This window comes from Dromiciops gliroides, chromosome 1 (assembly GCF_019393635.1).
Source record: "Dromiciops gliroides isolate mDroGli1 chromosome 1, mDroGli1.pri, whole genome shotgun sequence".
Classification (NCBI taxonomy): Eukaryota; Metazoa; Chordata; class Mammalia; order Microbiotheria; family Microbiotheriidae; genus Dromiciops; species Dromiciops gliroides.
The window spans coordinates 317,374,760-317,389,990 of record NC_057861.1 but is presented as its reverse complement, the minus strand read 5'-3'; positions in this window follow the sequence as shown (position 1 = coordinate 317,389,990).

Below are 15,231 nucleotides of genomic sequence, written 5' to 3'. Positions count from 1 at the left end.
CCTACACAATAAGCCTGAAAAGGCAGATTGGAGCCAGATTGTAAAGAACTTTAAATGTAGAACTTTGGATTGTTGATCCTAGAAGGCAACCACTGGAGTTTACTGAGCAGAGAAGTGGCATCGTCAGACCTGTGCCCTAGGAATATAACTTTGATACTGGATGGAGACTGGATTGTATATAAATACAATACCAAAGAAAGCTAGGTGGTTCAATAGATAGTGTTGGACTTGGAGTCCCAGCCCAATTTCAGACCTGCCTGAGACACCTACCACCTGTGTGACCCAAGACAGGTAACTTAACTTCTCTAAGCCTCAGTTTCCTCATCTGTAAAATGGAAATAATAACAGCAACTACCTCACAGAGTTGTTGTAAGGATCAAATGAAATAAGGTACGTAAAGTGTTTCGCAAACCTTAAAGAGCTGGGGGCAGCTAGGTGGCACAGTGGATAAAGCACCAGCCCCAGATTCATGAGGACCTGAGTTCAAATCCAGCCCCAGACACTTGACACTTACTAGCTGTGTGACCCTGGGCAAGTCATTTAATCCTCATTGCCCAGCCAAAAAACAAACAAACAAACAAACAAAAACCTTAAAGAGCTGTATGTACATAGGCTGTTATATCAAAATTGTCCTTGATGTAAAAGATAAAACATTTGCCCACAATTCCTTCACTTAACACTCATTAGCTATTATTTGTATTTGAGAGCACCTACTCTGTGTATGCCATTGAGCAAAGATATCCTCAAGTGAAGGAATAAAATTTGCAAACAGCTATTGGAGGAGTCAATGATAATGCATGGGACAAGTTAAGTAGGACTTTGCCCCAATTCTCTTGGACTCCTTTACCAACTGCTCCTAAAACATATGAATAAGTTCAGCTTTCCTCACTTCAGCCCTCAGGGCTCCTGCTTAGTCTTACGCTTTGCCTAGAATCATCTGTGGCAAAAGGCTTGTTGGTTGAACCTCATAAACCAAGGTCAGAGAAGATGTTCTTTCTGGGGAAAATAAGAAGGGGCCCGAGGGCATAAAAGACATCCGGAAGGGAGGAATAGTTGGATGTTTCCCTCTCTGAGTCAAGGCAAGAGAAATGCAAGATACCTGGCCATGAAAAAGCAGAGAAATCCAATATGCATAAGTTGCTGGTAAGGAGACTGCTCTGAGAGCATCAGATTCAATGAAATCAGCCACTAAGCCATGAAATCAAAGGGCTAGGGGGCTGGAGAGGGGGGAACTTGGAGTCTCTGCAGTATCACCTAGTGCATGTAAACTCAAGGGGGGACCCTCGAGTCTTGGAGTCCAATCAGAAGCTTTGAATGAGGATGCAAGAACCATCTGAAGCTTTTGAGGAGCCTCTACAAAGGGCTAGTGGCTGCTTTTCAAGGGTATGCTTAAAATGCATCAAAGTTAGCAGCTCCCCCCCAGAACACCTTCAATAGTTCATGGGGCATGCATCAAAGAAGGTTCCAAAATTATACCTGACTGTCATAGGATCTTAGATTAAACTGGAAAGGACTTCAGAGGCTATCAAGTCTGGCCCCTCCTTTTGCCTTTTCACCCCATTACTGACAGGTAAATTTCTATCCCAAAGCAGTGTTACCAAGAATCCAAATGTGGGGATAGGGCACTCAATCAGTCAGTCAATAAATCTGATTTTAAAAAAAGAATTTATTGAGCTACTTCTTTCTACAAAGCACATTGCTTCTCATTACTGGGGATACAAAGGTGAATAACTCTGTTATTAACTCACTCTTCTTTGCACCTCCTACCCTTCCAGTTTCAGCTCCACAAACAAGATGCCCCTCCCACAGAAGTTCACCTCTTCCACACTAACCATCGTGCTGCTAACCCAATCTTGATTGACTCCACCTTCCACAGCCTTCTCTCTCTTCTGATTGGAGGGCTGAAGGGCAGCATACTGAATTTCTCCCAATGCTTTCTTTATATTATAGAGGTCAGAAACTGGACTCAGCTCACTCCACTTTGCACCTGCTGCCCTCCCTGGTTTCAGCTTCATGGAACAAGATGCATGGAGTGCATGAGATACCCTCATGTTCTGACACCTCCCCCAACTTTTCTTGACTCCTTTTGTGTGTTGTCTCCCCTTTTAGATCATAAGTTCCTTGAGGGGAAGGTACTGTCTTTATTCATCGAATTCCTAAAACTTCTCACAGTGCCTGGCTCATTAGCTGTTCAGCCGTGTCTGACTCTTCATGGCCCCATGAACTACATATCACACCAGATCTTTCTGTCCTTTACTAGATTTCCAAGTATGACCAAGTTCATGTTCATTGTTTCCATGATACTGTCTGTCCATCTCATCCTCTGCCATCCCCTTTTCCTTTTGTCTTCAATCTTTCCCAACATCAGGTCTTTTCCAATGAAGCCTGCCTTCTTATGTGGCCAAACTATTTAAGCTTCAGCTCCAGTAGTTGACCTTCCAGCAAATAGTCTGAATTTATTTGAGTATTGACTGACTTGATCTCCTTTGATGTCCAAGGGACTCTCAAAAGTCTTCTCCAGCACCTCAATTCTAAAGTGTCAATACTGAGGTGCTCAGCTTTCCTTATAGTCAGCTCTCACAGCCAAACATTGCTACTAGAAAAACCCTAGCTTTTGACATAGCCTGTCACATAGTAGATGCTTAATAAATGTTTATTGGATTGATGAGGATGAAATTTAAAAGGGAAGAAATAAGCATTCATTTAACACCTACTGTGTGTCAGGCACTGTGCTAAGTACTTTTTACCTCACAACAATGAAATGAGGTGGATGCTGTTATCTTCATATTACACTTGGGGAAAATGAGGCAAATAGAGGTTAAGTGACTTGTCCAGAGTCATGCAGCTAATAAGTATCTGAGGTCAGATTTGAACTTGGGTCTTCCTGACTCCAGGCTCAGCACTCTATCTACAAAGCCACTAGTCCCCTTAGATAGATAGATAGATAGATAGATAGATAGATAGATAGATAGATAGATAGATAGATAGATAGATAGATAGATGGACGGATGGATAGATGGATGAAGGAATGAAGGAATGAATAAATAAATACATGGATAGATAAATTAATTAATAAAAGAATTAATAAATAGCTAAATAAATATTTGTATATATATCTATATATATATCTATATATTGAAATATACTGTTTTTATCTCACCTACATTTCCCAATATATCCCTTCTCCTTCCCACTCCCAGAGAGCAGTTCTCTCCAGGTGAATAAAAAATAAGAATAAAAACAAAGATTAAAGAAATAAGCAAAAATGAGAAAAGAATAAAAAAATAAAGAGGAAAAATACAAGTTCAGCAAAACTAACCAGAATATTACAAAAGTCTGGCATTCTACACAGTCTCCTACAGATCCCCCCAAAGAGGCAGATGAGGTAGGTAGGAGGCCTTCTTATACCTCTTCTTCGGAGCCAAGTTTGTTTTTTGTCATTTCATAGCATTGTTTTATTGTTTTGTTATTGTTGGGGTTTTTTTACTGACATTGGTATAATCAATGGGTATATTATTTTCCTGGCTTTGCTTACTTCAGTCTACATCAGATCATATGTTCCCCTGCTCTTCCCTGTTTCTCTGTAGTCACCATATTCATCATTTCTTATAGCACAGTAAAGGCAGTTTAGCTGGGTGGTACAGAGGATAGAGTACTGGGCCTGGAGTCAGGAAGACTTGGGCTCAAATCTAACCTCAGACACTTACTAGCTGTGTGGCCCTGGGCGAGTCACTTCACCCTGTGTGTCTCAGTTTCCTCATCTGTAAAATGAGCTGGAGAAGGAAATGGCAAACCACTCCAGTATCTTTGCCAAGAAAACCCTAAATGAAGTCACAAAGAATTAGGCATGACTGAAACGACTGAACAACTACTTTGTTTCCAATTCATTACAACTACCAAACAATTAACAAAATATCTAGAGAAAGAGAGAGGTAGATGGACAAATGGTACCAATATTTTGATGTACATTAGGCCTTTCTTTTTGTCATTGTTCTTTTTAGGGCATATGCTTAGCAATGGGATCTCTGAGTCAAAAGGTATAGCCCTTTTAGTCACTTTATTTACTTAATTCCAAATTACAAAGGTTGTATTTTCAAATTTATTTTCTCCTTTAATCCTCACAACAGTCCTATGAAGTAGACAGGGGCATATTGTGATTATGAGAAAGTTGAAGCCAGGTAAATTCCTCTAGGTTGCACTGCTGATGGCAAAATCAGAGAGAAAATCAAGGTTTCTCTCTTCCTATTCCAGTTCCCTTTTATACAAGAGTGCAGGAATTATATCAATTAAGTGATATGACTGTTTTTCACATTTGACTTTCAGAATCATTACTTTATAGTCATACCTCATACATGGTGGGTAGCCAGCTACACTGAGCATGTGTGAGTGAGTGAGAATCACCCATAACAGGTTAGCTTTCTCTTGAGAGGTGCTGATGGGCACCAAGTCTCCTTGGGTGGTTTTCTCTTCCCAAATAAACAGTCATATGACACAATGTCTGAAAGCTCAGAGGTTTTCCTGATTCTGTTGGCCCCTTGCCCCCAGCCTACTGCAAACCTAGTACAAGCACAATTCCACCCAGCCTTTTGCTTTGCTTCATTTCCATCTCCAGTACTACTAGCTAGGCCTCATGGAGGGGGATGAGCTCACTGTGCCCACTTGTTTGGCACTAGCCACTTGAGGCAATTGGTTGGACTTCCTTCCTTCTGCCAAAGAAAACTGAGAGACTGGGCAGGTTGCCTGGACTTCTTCCCGTGTGTTGGCCCATCCTCAAAACAGGCAGTGAGGTACCCTCTGAGAGGGACTCCTACTCCCAAAATGGCACCAGTTTGATGAGGTTCCTTTACAAACCCTGAGCAAAGACCTCAATTACCAGAGACTACAAGAAAAGAAGTTCCCATGAAGACCTTCATGTGAGCTAGTCCCAGAGCCCAAAAGAGGAAAAGGGCCCTGAGTTTCAGAAGGCAGTTCCCTCTAGATGGGCTACATCCCCATCTTCTTTCTACTAGTCATTTATATTGAATCCAAAGAATTATACTTCTTTGAGCTGGAATGGATATTTTTAGTTAAAAACTCAGAACTTTTCCCTTTCCACAGAAAAGCAAAATCCGATGCCAATTCCTCATCATGGCATGAAGGGGATCGTGAGTTCTCAAAAGGCTTTGCCAAGGGAGTGGTAGCTGTGTCTGCTTCTACCATTCTGGAAAGGTTTCCAATATGGTCCCAATAACAGACTGTGCCTGCTTTTTGAGAACCAGAAGTTTCTGAGAACTTAAAAATGGTGGGGCTCATTGGGGGACTAGGGGGACTCTTGGGAGATGAATTCTTTGATTATATCAAGCCATGAAATGGGGAAATACAAAATGGCCCTTAGTCTTGTACTTCCAGTATTGTACTTGTAAATTTCATTTCTGCTTCTGCAATGACAGTGACAGAGGAGCAGAAAAGAGAAGAGAGAGTGTAAGGATGGTTAGAATCACCTGGCTTTTAGGCCATGTATAAAAATATTAACTTTCAGTGTGAGATCCTTGTCTGATGGCATACTGATTCATATCAACATTGACATTCTCCCTATAAACAAAACCAGAAAACAGAAAGAAGTTGCAACTAAATTGAAGGATGCTTTAGAAGTGTTGCTTAGGTTTGAGAAAAAAAGTACTGGGCAGAGTTAGTTTTATTGTGCAGAATTCCAAAGGCAGCGAGAAAGATCATTGCCTATGACATTTGATCCTCTCACATTGCAATGTTTATGATGTGTTTATCTTTTTTAAATCATGATAATAATCGTAGCTTATGATCTAAGAGCAGTTACAGAAGATGAAGAGGAGAAATTCTATGAAGAACTTGTTAAGACCTTACAAATGCAATCAGCATATACTTTGATACTTGGTGATATCAATGAAAAAGAGAGCATTGGAAAAAGGATAGTGGAAAATATGTTAGAATATGTGACTTAAAAGTAAAGAATAAGGAAATATCAAGTTTTGTAGACTGTGCAAGAGCCTCATGGCTAATACTTTCTTATTAGAAAGGAATTGAAAAGGATTAGACATAGTGAGCGCTAAATAGCATCATAAAAACATGGAATTCATTATATTTTAATGGACAAGAAATAACTCATTACTGATATGGAACACATTCCTGAATCAGACATCTGGATACAGACTGACCACCAACTAGTTACAATAAAGATGAAAATTAATACAAAACAAAAGAAAAAGAAATTAAAAGGATAAAAAGATAAAATAATTTCAATCCAAGCTATTTAAATATGGTACTGATGCTGAAAAAAATGGAAAACAAATGGAGGAAAGGACATTGACAACAATTATTAAAATTTCATTTAGAAGTTTAATGAGTATAAATTGAAGAACACTAAAGGAACCTACAAACCACCATAGCAAACACTTGACTTACTTGTTAAACAAAGAAATGTGGCAGCTAATTCCCTAGTTTGATAAGGGGATTTCATAATTCTTGAATATGGAGGTAGTACATTTGTGGGTGATGGCAAGATCACCTGTATGACCATTGCTGTGTGTGGCTAAGATGAAGTGGAGGGGTAGCTAATGGAAGAAGAATAGGCTAAGGTTCTAAGTGGTTAGGATATTTGAAAGAGAATTAATATCTATGTTCACATTCCCTAATATGAGCACTGGAGTTGGGGAGGAGAGAGAAACTGTAAGCCAGGTATCAAATCCATTGAGGAAAGAAGGGGAGTGGTGTGGAGTTTGTTATACAACTGCTACTAGGACTTTGATTGGATTATTGATATGAATAGCATGAACCTCAAAGGAAGAGAGGTTACTGAGTGAAGAAGGAAGAGAGGGAACCTTGAAGTAGCAGTGACACAGTGAGCCACAGAAAATGAGTGAAGGTGCAGCCAGTACTAGAAAGGGTGGCCAGGAAGGCTGTTTCATCAGGGGAAAGATAGGTTTCAGTAAAAGCTGCTACATAGAAGGAATGAGAGAGGAATAGATTTAAGATGAAGGGAAGTATGTTGCCTATGCAACAGGCATTCTAGAGGGCACTGTGGAAGGACTGGGTGGAATTAGGATGAAGCTTTGGGCTGGTAGAGTTGAGAGGAATGGGAATGAGGAATCAAGTGGGAGGGGGTTTTGAATGGAGTTTGTATGATGATCTATAGGAGTCCAGAGTTACTGGGCATGAAGGGTATGACCAAGTGTAAGAATGTAAGAATCTTAATAGTTATAGTACTAGAGATCAGTTTTTTGATGACTCTCCCCCCCCAAAAAAACTACTAATATCAACCATGGCATAAAACAAAATGGTATGTTTGCCAAAAATATTCACCAAAGTCAGGAAGGAGTTCCTATCTTTGTTAATTAGATTAAGCCCTAAAACATGACAGAGTCTCCCAAGTAAGACTTACAAGCAGTCCAAAAAGTATAGCCTAACTAGCTGTACAAGAAAAATAAAATAAAATCCCATTTTCCAGACTATGAGACACAATTGATATCTTGGACAGGAACTGCCAATACTTGAGCCCAGAACTGAACAAAAGAAAGAGAATGGGTTGTATTATCTTCAGAAAATGAGAACATTCTCTTAATGAACCCAAGCTTCTCCCTCAAACAAGGGCCCATTTTTAAAATAATTCTTATTAACCATCATCCAGTGTAGTTTTATGTATGAGTCATGTCTACACGTCAGTATCCAAAAAAAAATCAAAGTTTGGGATCACCCAAAGGATAATGGAGACTGCATAGTAGTTGCAGGTTGGCTATAATACATCACAAATAAGGAATTTTTTTAAAGTATCATGAAAGACATCATTAAAAACATATGTAGGGTGGAGCCAAGATGATGGAGGAGAAGCTGTGGACTCCCACAAGCTCCCAATAAACCTGTCCACTCACTCCCAAATAATGCCATAAAAAAAACCCGACCAGAGCAGCCTAACTCACATAAGAATAGTGAGACTATTTTTCAGCCAAAGATGGCAATTGGGATAACCTGCTGATCAAGCTGAAAGAGGAGCTCAGCAGTCTGGACCCAGCCAAGAACAGACTGTGCCTCCAGTGCCTCAGAATCTTCACGCCAATGGCTTCTTCTGAGGTTCAGCTCATGGACTGGTGAGGGGGTTTGGTGGTTGGCTGGGGTGAAGTTGCTGCAGTCTCTGCTGGATTTGGGGCAAAGCACCCCGGTTCTTAACCAGTGAGCCAAATTGAGTGGTGGCAGCCCAGTGGGGGAGGGGCACAGGCATGCCAAGCTTCCAACCATAGAGAGTCTGATTTCAATCAGACATCTGCTTCTGGGCTGAGATGAGTAGGCAAAAAAGACAGCGGACAATAGACAGCTTCATTGGGGGAGGGGTAGACCAGAATACATCCTCAGAAGAAGATAACAAAGTCTAAGCTCCAACATCCAAAGCTTCCAAGAAAAATATGAATTGCTCTCAGGCCATGGAAGCACTCAAAAGGGACTTTGTAGAGAAAGTAGGAGAGATAGAAGGAAGATTTAGAGAGGTGGAGGAAAGAATGGAAAGAGAAATGAGAGCAATGCAGGAAAGTCATAAGAAAAAAGTCAACAGCTTGAAAAGTCAAATGGGAAAGGAGATACAAAAGCTCTCTGAAGAAAATAATTGCCTAAGAATTAGGATTGAACAAATGGAAGCTAGTGAATTTATGAGAAACTAAGGCACAGCAAAGCAAATCTAATTGAATAAAAAATTAGAGGGCAATATGAAATATCTCCTTGGAAAAACAGCTGACCTGGAAAATAGATCCAGGAGAGATCATTTGGAAATCACTGGACTACCTGAGAATCATGAACAAAATAAGAGTTTAGACATCATCTTCCAAGAAATTATCGGAGGAAATTGCCCTGATATCCTAGAAGCAGAAGGTAAAATAGAAATTGAAAGAATCTACCAATCACCTCTAGAAAGAGATCCCAAAAGGAAACTTTCCAGGAATATTGTAGCCAAATTCCAGAGATCCCAGGTCAAGGAGAAAATATTGCAAACAGCTAGAAAAAAGGAATTCAAACACTGTGGAGCTACAGTAAGGATAAAACAAGATCTAGAAGCATCTATATTAAAGGACCAAAGGGCATGGAATATGATATTCCAGAGGGCAAAGGAACTGAGACTACAGCCAAGAATCACCTACCCAGCAAAACTGATTATAATCTTTCAGGGGAAAAATAGTACTTCAACAAAAAAGAGGATTTGCAGGCATTTGTGATGAAAAGACCTGAACTGAATAGAAAATTTGATTTTTCAAATACAAGACCCTAGAGAAGCATAAAAAGGTAAGCAGGAAAAAGAAATCATGAAGGATATTAAAAGATTAAACTGTTTACATTTCTACATGGGAAGATAATACTTCTAACTCATAAAATCTTTCTTAGTATTAGGGCAGCTGAAAGGAATATACTTAGAGGGCATAGGTGTGATTTGAATATGAAGGGATAATATCTATAAAACATTTATTGTTTATCCTTGTTTTTTGTGGGGCAGGCAGGGTGGGGTGGCTTATGTCTGAGGCTGAATATGGGCTCAGGGTCTCCTGGGACCAGTGCTGGTGCTTTGTCCACTGTGTCACCTAGCTGACCCATGATGACATCTTCAAAATAAAGTTAAGGGGTAAGAGAAATGTACTGGAAGAAAGGGAAAGGGAGAGGCAGACTGGGGAAAAGTAACTCACATAAAAGAAACAAGAAAAAGCTTATGGAGTATAGGGGAAGATGGGGAAGGAGTGGGGAGGGGGTGAATGAATCTTATTCTCATCAGAATTGGCTCAAAGAGGGAATAACATATACACTTAAGTGGGTATAGTAATATATTGTACCCTGAGGGAAAGTGGGAGGAGAAAGATATTGGGCGGAGGCAAAGGAAGGAAGGGCAGATTGGGGGAGAGGGAAGTAAAAAGCAAAACACTTTAGAGGAGGGATAGGGTAAAGGAAGATAGAAAATAGAGTAAATATCAAGGGGAGGGAATAAGATTGGGGGTAATACAGTTAGCAGTCATAACTGTGAAAGAAATAATGAGCAGGATGCCATTAGGTCATATGAAAAATGCAAACCATCAACAGAGAAAGAACTGATGGTATCTGAATACAGATTCAAGTATAATTTAGCTCCTCTTTCTAAAGTTATTTTGTCTATTTTCCTTCACAACCTGACTAATGAGAAGATGTTTTGCATAACTGCACATGTATGATTTATATTGAATTTCTGGATTTCATAGGGTGGGACAAGGAAGGAGGGAAGAAGAAAATTTAGAACATAAAGTTTTTAAAAATCAATGTGAAAAGTAATGATGAGCAGGAGGAGTTCAGAGAAACCTGGAAGGACTTAAATGAACTGATGCTGACTGAGAGGAGCAGAACCAGGAGAACATTGTACACAGTAACAGCAACATTGTGTGATGAACAATTTTGATAGACTTGTCTCTTTTTAGCAATGCAATGGTCCAAAACAACTTCAAACAACTTCATGATAGAAAATGTTCTCAACACCCAGAAAAAAGAATTGTGGCTTATGAATGCAGATTGAACCATACTGTTTCTACTTTGGGGCTGTTTTTCCTTCTTTTTTGAAATTTTTCCCTTGTTTTCTGACTCTTCTTCCACAATATGACTAATGCAGAAATATGTTTAATGTGTTTGCACACATATAACCTATATTAGATTGATTTCTGCCTTGGGGAGGAGGGAGGGAAGGGAGGGTGGGAGAAAAATTTGGAACTAAGAATCCTTTGAAAACAAATGTTGAAAACTATCCTTATATGTAACTGGAAAATAACAAAATACTGAACTATTTTTAAAAAGACATATGTAATTTTAAAAAATGATGAAGGAATCTTATGAACAAGATAGCTGACTTAGCAGCAGCAGCCAGACCACCTCCCATGTACCTACTCCATAAAAAACCTAAAAATAGCACCAGATCAAATAATGATCAAGAAATCCAATGAGAAACTCCAGTAAGTGATTCCTTTCATGGCATAATTTCATAAGAAGTCAGCCAGAAACCAATAGGAAATAGGAAAGGAAGCTTGTCAGAAAAGCAAGTCAGGAAAAAAAAAGTTAGCATCCCAGCATAATCAGAAACCGACCAGAGATAGTTGTAGTCTGCAAGGCTCTGTATTCAGACTCAGCAATAAGAACATCTCACAAGAGAAAGCTTCAAGGTGATCGCATTTGCAGCATGCACTCTTGAAGCAAATGAGTCTGGCAATGACCAGTTAGGTAAATCCAGCTCTCTGAATCTCAAAGATCCATTGGGGGAGGAAGGGAAGGGAGAAGAACGTAATTCCAGGAGGTGTAGGTCAGCACAAAGACACAGATGACCCAAGACTGGACCAAGCAGGCCTGACTACATCACCTAAACACATAATAAATGAGGACATTGGCCCTGGTTTTTAAAAAGTCCAGAATGAAGGTTAGTAAAAAACAGATAAATAAACAGAAGACACTGGCCACTGCAAAGGAATGTAATAGATCTAAAGATACCCCAAAATTCAACCTAGAAGGAGAGAGAAACTTCATAACAGCTACAAGTAGAGACTCAAAGAGAAAAATAATTTTTTCACAAGGATTTCCTGAACAGCTCGAAGAAATGAAGCAAGTGATAGAAAATGAAATAAAAGTTTTGGAGGAAAAAAACTTGAAAGGGGAAAAATAGCTTAAAAAAGAAAGTGGTAAAACTAGCCTAGTAACAAACCCTCTGAAAATTAAGATAGAACAAACAGAAGTCAATGACTCCATGTGACTACAAGAAATATTGCAACCGTTTTTAAAATGAAAAATAGAAAAAATATAAGGCATTTCATGTAAAAATGACTGTTCTGAAAAATATGTCATGGAGAAATAATGTAGGAGTTATCAGACACCCCCCCACATACACACAAACCATGGTTTTTAAAGGGGTAAAAAGCATAAATATTGCATTTTTTAAATAAAATAAAAACTGTCTAGATCTATTAGAACCATGGGGCAAACTGAATATAAAAAGAATCTATTATCTTCTAAAAGAAACTCTAAAAGGAAAAATCCCAGGAATATTATAGCCAAAATCCAGAGCAGCCACACCAATGAAAAATTACTTTAGGAAGACAGAAAAAGGTTAAGTACCAAAGAACCACAGTCAATATCACAGAAGATTTGATAGCTTCTACTACAAATGAGAGAAGATCTTGGAATATAATATTCCAGAAGGGAAATTATATAGGAATGCAATCAAGAATAACTTATCCTGCATAGTTAAGTATAATACTGGGGGGGGGGGGAAGGGGGGGGAGAAAGAGAGGAGGACTGGATCTTCAACAGAATAGAGAGTTCTTCCAAGTGTTCCTAATAAAATGTCCAGAACTCAGTGGGAACTTTGTGTTTTTGTTTTTTGTTTTGGTTTGGTTTTGTGGGGCAATGGGGCTTAAGTGACTTGCCCAAGGTCACACAGCTAGTAAGTGTCAAGTGTCTGAGGCCGGATTTGAACTCAGGTCCTCCTGAATCCAGGGCCAGTGCTTTATCCACTGTGCCACCTAGCTGCCCCCTCAGTGGGAACTTTGAAATGTAAATATAAGAATCAAGAGAAACCTATCAAGGTTTTTCAAAATGAGCTTTGGACATAGTCTAATAGGAGGAGAAGGAACAAGTGTCCTACAATGCCCTTATATCTTCAAAGGGCAACAAAGGAGTTAAATACAAGAAAGAAAGAAACGAAAAGAAAAAAAACGTACTTGAACATGAATTGTTTCTGGTCTGAGGTCTTGAAAAGGAGGGGAAAAAGGGAAGGTGAAATGAATATGCTAATGGTGAAAAGAGGAAAAAGGGAGTGGAACTTGGTATTTTTCATAATTGGAATGCATGAAAAAAAGAGTATACAAATGTGGAGGAAAGAATGGAGGGGAGAGATGGGGAAAAGGTATTAGATGAACCTCACCCTTATGTGAAATGAACATACATACAAAACACAAAGAATTTGAATTAAATTAATTATAGAAATACATCAAACTCAACAGGGAAACAGATAGGGATAAGGAAAAGTAGGGGAGTGGCTGAGAGGGAAGATAATACCAGGAGAAAATATCTATGTACAAGTAAAATAAGCTTTATGGTTCTGAAAGAGGGCTTAAAAAAATAAAAAAAGACAGGAACTGGAAACTAAGAGGGTACCTATCAATTGGGGAATGTCTGAACAAATTGTAGTATACACATGTAATTGAATAGTGTTGTACTACGAAAAATTATGAAAGATGATTTCAGAGAGTCCTAGAAAGTATGAACTGGTACAGAATGTAGTGAATAGAACAAGGAGGAAAATGTATACAATGACAACATCAACAAGAAAAATAATTTTGAAATACTTGACAATTTTGATAAAAACAATGACCAACCAAATCTCTAGGGGAACTATGCTGTAGCTTGTTACTTACTTCCTGACAGAGAGGTGAGGATCTCAAGGTGTAGAAGGAAATGTACGTTTTTTAACATAGCCACTGTGTACATTTGTTTTGCTTTACTTACTTGTTACAAGAGGTGCTTTTTTCTGGTTTTTAATTGAAAGGAGATGGGGAAGCAATGGTGATCCCCCAAAAGGAATAAAATTTTTTTAAAAACCATTTTTATAAAAGTACATAGAGGGGCAGCTAGATGGTGCAATGGATAGCGCACCGGCCCTGGATTCAGTAGTACCTGAGTTCAAATCCGGCCTCAGACACTTAACACTTACTAGCTGTGTGACCCTGGGCAAGTCACTTAACCCCAATTGCCTCACTTAAAAAAAAAAAAGTACATAGAGTTGAACTGAAGAAAGCTCAGAAAGAATTGCAAAGACATTTTAAAAAGTAATATATTTTAATTTATTACATACCTCTAAAAATAATCAGATTCAAGATTTCATATACGATGATTTTTTATGTTTTTAAAAAAGGATAATGAATGTAATGGAATACTATTGTGCAGGCAGATTTCAGAGAAACCTGGAAGGACTTACATGAACTGATGCTGAGTGAGATGAGCAGAACCAGGAGAACATTGTAAACAGTATCAAGAGCATTTTGTGTTGATCAACTGGGATGGACTTGACTCTTCTCAGCAATACAATAGTCCAAGATAGTTCCAAATGACTCAAGATGGAAAATGGTTTCCAAATCTAGAAAAAAAAAAAAAACTGTGGCAGCTAGATGCAGATCGAACCATACTATTTCTACTTTTTTTGTTTTTCTTTTTTGAAATTTTTCCCTTTTGCTCTAATTCTTCTTTCACAGCATGACTAATGCAGAAATATGTTTAATGTGATTGTACGTATATAACCTATATCAGATTGCTTACTGTCTTGGGGAGGGGGGAGGGAAGGGAGGGAGGGAGAAAAATTTGAGACTAGAAATCTTATAAAAACAAATGTTGGGGCGGCTAGGTGGCGCAGTGGATAGAGCACCGGCCCTGGAGTCAGGAGTACCTGAGTTCAAATCCGGCCTCAGACACTTAACACTTACTAGCTGTGTGACCCTGGGCAAGTCACTTAACCCCAATTGCCTCACTAAAAAAAAAACACAAAAAAACAAAAAAACAAATGTTGAAAACTATCTCTACATGTAACTAGAAAATAGTAAAATACTTTTATGACTTTAAAAAGGATCATGAAAAACCATAAAACAAAACAGATAAGACCGATAAACAGTCTGAATGTTTCATTTATATTTTGGGGATGCCAGGAAAGATGGAGGAAGGCTTTTTCCACATTCAGTGGTCCTTCTGGAGAAGACATGGGCAGGAGACACATTGGATGGGCAGGTATAAATGGGTTTTGATCTGCATTTTTGGAAGGACTATAGATATTGATGAGATCACAGATCCATCTGAGTAAGGACTTCTTAGAAATCATCTACTCCAACCGCTAAATTTGCAGACAAGGAAACCAAGGCCCAAAGAGGCAAAGTAAATTGACTAATGGTAATAGAGTAAGTTAGTGGAAAGGCAGGGCTAGAAATACTGTCTTCTAACTACCACTTTCCACTATCCAATAAGGTCTCCTTCATCCATAAAACAAACATCTATTGCCTTTAAGTTGAGGAATGGCTAAATATCTTGTGGTATGGGCATGTGGGGCTTATCAGCCTTGGTAGGCAACCTGCCTAGGGGAAGGAAAACCCTGATTTTTAAACCTCCACTGCCTTGCGGCTATACCCATATATGGGAAAAGCTTCGGGAGTTAACCCCAAGGAAAAATCAGGAGTTGGAGTCCCTTAGGCAGTTGGATGT